Genomic DNA, 5,362 nt, shown 5'->3' with positions numbered 1-5,362 from the left:
AGGATATTTGTGCCGCTAAAGTCAAGGTGTAGGTGGAAAAAAGGGCAGCAGTTGTACAGTGTACACAACAGTAAAATGTCCTGCCAATGCCGTGGTAGTCCAACACAATTACGTCCATTGTTCATCAGTACTATGTAAAGTTCCGCTACGTTGTCTTTTCTTTTGTTCTTAACTTTAACCAGTATGAGTAAAAAAGTAATTTATTGTAAAGTTTAGTCTCGATGCCAATTCTGATACCCAGATATTTATAGATACATATCCGCTCTGCACGGAATACGGGTGTGCGTGGTCCTTAATTGACGATATCTCTTCCATGCAAAGTTTATATTATATCAATTATAACAGCTTGATAAAGTAAAAAGACTTTCAACCAGGAAGACCGAGCAACGAAGAATGGGATAAAAAGATAATTAAAAGTTTGCGCAAAGAGACTTCAAAAGATTTATATAAAAAGACTTTGTGATACTTACAATAAAAGCAAAAGAATATACGGAAAATATGTAGATATTCCCGTGATATAACAGAAAAATAGCAATCATAGAACGGAACCAACCGTAATTATCTCCATTATATAGACATTCTATACAGTAAAATGGAATACAACAAAGTTCTTTCAAACAGATCGAGCATGAGCATTACGTCATTCGTCACAACTAGCAACAAATGTTACCACTAGCAACAAATGTTACCACTAGCAACAAATGTTACCACTAGCAACACAGGTAACCACTAGCAACACAGGTAACCACTAGCAACACAGGTAACCACTAGCAACACAGGTAACCACTAGCAACACAGGTAACCACTGGCAACACAGGTAACCACTAGCAACACAGGTTACCATTAGAAACACAGGTAACCACTAGCAACACAGGTTACTACGAGCAACACTACTTACAACAACAAAAACAAGCAGTGGCTTAACGACGTGGGGGGGGGGGGGGGGCTTTCCCGAATTTTAGGTCTTTTTTAAAATAAAATACGTCCGATTAGTGTATTATCCCGTCTACTTGACCGTTCGCTCGACGCGGAAAAAATATTTGTGGGTACAATACACAACATGATCCAATGGGGGCGGGAAAAAGCTGTACGGAGCGGCAAAAAAGAAGGCATGACCTTTTTTAGAACATTAGAAAAATTTTAGATGGGCGGCAACAACATTTAAGGGCCGGGAAGGGGGGGGGGGGGGGAACACAGGTACTTTTCGCCACTGAATACAAGTTAACAGTAGCAACAAAGTTTACCACCAGTAACACGAGTCAGTATCATTGATGGCTAAGATGGCGAACGATATAAACCTCAATCAGCGGAAATTTTTGCAATTTTGTTCGTATTTAAAAACAAGTCCCAAACATCAATGACAAAACTGGCGATGAGCCCCTCCATTTCCCTTATATGTGAATAAGAATTACACTCGAACTAAACACCTACTAGATATTTAACTACTCTTCACTTAAACCAGGTTACCCGATACAATTAGATTAAATGGCCCGTAAGTAGGGAGAGTTAATTAAGAAAGTGAGCCCTTTTAAGTGACAAATACACTTGTTATCAGCTATAATCGAGTTGTAGGCTATTAGTCTATACTTGGATTGGGGTGAAACTCGGCGACATGGTGATTTCTGAGAGCAACCTGGAGTGCTACTAAGTACTAACATCTACTAACATTGTACTAACATCTACTAACATTGTACTAACATCTACTAACATTGTACTAACATCTACTAACATTGTACTAACATCTACTAACATTAGACTAACATCTACTAACATTGTACTAACATCTGCTAACATTGTACTAACATCTACTAACATTGTACTAACATCTGCTAACATTGTACTAACATCTACTAACATTAGACTAACATCTGCTTACATATTATCTTAAGCAACTGGATATTTAATTATATATACTATGATAATGATATAAATTACAGTAAACTGGATGAAAAAGAGCTGCACACGATTCCCTGCAACGAAACTTAACACGAACGCCAAACTGAACAAGATATCATAATATAAACACTAAAGAGCACTTTATATATATAAAGTGTATATATACGAACAGCATTGAAATAATAGACCACACTAATATGCCGGTACACTCCCAAGATACGATATAACTACAGAGTAAGGTTAGAGATATGCGAAACAGTGGCGACCTAGCGCTCAGTATCGTATGGCTCTATGTTTGCTGTGTGCCAATGACAAGCGCCTGCACGCATATTTCCTGCCCAGAACAACCGCTGAACTCCAGACCGTGGGTATCCCAGCATTTGGGTGTAAATATTCCGCGAGTTTGAACTTTAATTATCTCACTGCAGTTGATGTGTGATTGTAGTGTGAGGGAGATATTTTGGAAGGTTCCGAGGATGGATCTAGAAGTGAGGTGGAGGATTCGTAGGTTAGTGCTTGTGTTCTGTAACGTTGTAACATGCAATTACATATATCGCATATTCTGTATTTATTTAGCCAACTTTTCTGCATCAAGCCGATCTCTGCATGCGTTACAAATGATCCAACACTTAATATTGATAATGATTGTCGTACTTTGATAGTATATTAATACTGCATGTTCCGCGGCCGGAATCAGAACCAATCAGATGCATGGATCTGTGGATCACATTTGATGACGTTTTCCATACCTAATGATATTCCTCTACAGGTAGAGCGTCACGGTTACATCTACTTTATTGTGTACGTGGCATGCATTCCTTTAATTTTACATAATAATTACTGCGTGAGTTATAGTGCTGAGTATAGTCCTATTTATAGTGATAATTGATACAGGTGATATGTAAGAAGTACACTAATAGTTAGGGACAATTAACATTAATACAGGACCATCTGGGAAAAAATTTGCAACAAGCTGATTTTTACAGGAATGTGTTGTCCATAGTGTCAGGAACCACCCCAAAGAGTTTCCAATCTGGATCTGTTGAGCAAAAAAAGTTACAGCCAATTTTCTTCAGGCGCGTATGTCAGCCTGAGGACCGCACTTGAAAAACTCGTAACTATCGTAATAAAGACCCCCAGGAGCACCATAGGGGGTGCAAAATGACCGCAATAGTGACATTATGTGGGGCGAATCAGTGTTTTAGGGTCGCCAGATCTTTACTTATTGAGATAATTTCATTTTTATAGGCTAACCTCTCAAAAATTTACTAAAATTTTGAAATTTTACTTAAATTTGGAAATTTAGCAAAATTGTTGTACAATTAAAACATTGTCTAGTTATCAGTATTCAAATTCTAAAATTTACTTTCAATTGTCAATTGATCCTTATATTAGTATAGTAAATAATATACATATCACATCAAATTCTGTAAAAAAAGGTCCTGAATTATTAGCATGGTGTCTTTGATTGGCAACTATTAGGTCACTTCTGGCTATCCCATTTCCTCAGAGTTGTTTGATTCTCCTGAATCGTCCTGTCTTTCGGGTGCATTAGTGCAACTTAATCCATGACATTGGCAGGTAGACATTTAAAGCCATACTTCCGTCAGGAACACCTTAAGTACTTACAAGGGTTCTCAACCTCCACCGAGCAATTGCAGCAAATGAGGTTGAGCATCCCTGCCGGGGCAATCGCAGCTTTAGTCGGGATTGGCCGGTAGTATCCTTCAGAACTCATCTCCCATCCATAATGTAGTGGATTTAGACTTGCAGTGTCGAGTGTCACCCAGTTATGGTACTGAAGATATGATCTTAATATATGCTCAGTTGCAGAGGATGTAGACGGTGGTAGCCTTGATGGGTTGAGTTTTTTCTTTGCTATCATTCTACTGTAGCTGAGAAATCTGAGAGTTTCAAGTGCCTTGGTTTTATTTCCATAGATATGTTGAAACAAGGAGTTAGGAGAGGCCAGCTTCAATTACTTCATTTGTTGAAACTCTCACAGTGAGTAATGATGCTAAATGACCCTCCTCATGAAAAGAAACTGCCTTTTTCAATATCTTCACCTTACCAAAGCCATGTATACTGCTGACCGTGTCACATCCTGAGAAACTGTGAACAAACAGTAATATGCGTTTTATGTTGGCATCAAGAGCATTTACTATTTTACTGATCGAGTGTGAGCCGTTTCTGGTCGTCATCACAATTTCATTGTCATTCTCAGTAAAATGATGAATAAGGAGGCAAAGTATATCAGTATCCTCTGCTTTTACCTCAACATCTTCGTAGAAGGACAAGTTTAAAGCTTTACTAGCTACCATGGTATCAGCATCATCAGTAGCTACATGTACTTCAATTCCATGTTCTGTAAAAACGTTCGACAGAAGCTTTATAAGCTCATGGTTGTTCTTTGAGTTGCTGAACAGTTTTTTCATCGGAACTGTGCACACAGTAGTACTTTTACTTACTTTAGGTTACTTTAGGTAGGTTCGGCAGGGATCGCTTCTGGACAACAGTATCAAGTACGTCCTCCAATCACTCCTGGCTTAGATCTTTTTGTAGAGTCCATTCCAGAAGAGAATTATTTGTGATGGCGGTATACCCTTTTGTGGGCGGGGTGTCCGGGAAGCCTTTCAGGAATTTAGCAAGGGAGGATTTGAAAGTTTCCAAGACTTGGATTGTGTTAACTTCCTTGGGAAGCAGGTTCCATAGTTTGGCTGCTTTTACTCCAAAAGAGTTTTCATAATGGGTCGAGATTGAGCATTGTGCCTTTTTGTTAAATGCAGGCACAGTGGCCTTTACACCGTGTCGGGAGCTTTCCTTGAACTGCATGTTGATGTCGTTCGGAGCTAATCCATTCATCATCTTCCATGTATGGATTATGATGTATCGTTCTCTGCGTCTCTGTAATGAGAGAAGATTCAGGTTCTGCAGGCGTTCCCAGTAATCAAGGTTCTGGCAGCCACTGATTCGACGAGTGTAGTGTCGTTGGATGCTTTCAATAGCTTCTATATCGCTGATCTTGTCAGGGTTCCACACCGGGCAGCAGTATTCGAGTTTGCTTCTCACCATGGTTTTGTAGAGTGTGAGCATGAGGAAGCGTGACCTATCTCTGAATACGCTAAGGACCCATGACGTCATCGTCCTTGCTGTTTTAGCCATCTGCTGTATGTGAGAAGACCAGGAGCAGTCATTTGACAGGAGAACCCCTAGGTCCCTCACAGTTTTGGCTGGGTCAATAGTTCTTCCATTTGTTAAATTGTAACAGGAATATTGACTGGTGAAGGGCAATTCTCTTAACAGTAATGAATTGTTCAAGCTGTAATTCAATATTTCGAATTTGGCCTCATTTAGTTGCATGTTGTTCTTCAGGGCCCAAGCGATTACATTTAGGAGGTCGTCTTGAAGTAGGCTTTTGGTAGCTAAGTCCATGATTTTTCCAATGAGCTTGGTGTCGTCAGCAAAC

This window comes from Bolinopsis microptera, chromosome 2 (genome assembly GCF_026151205.1).
Source record: "Bolinopsis microptera isolate Bmic1 chromosome 2, MBARI_Bmic_1.0, whole genome shotgun sequence".
NCBI lineage: Eukaryota > Metazoa > Ctenophora > Tentaculata > Lobata > Bolinopsidae > Bolinopsis > Bolinopsis microptera.
This window is presented reverse-complemented; position numbering follows the sequence as displayed.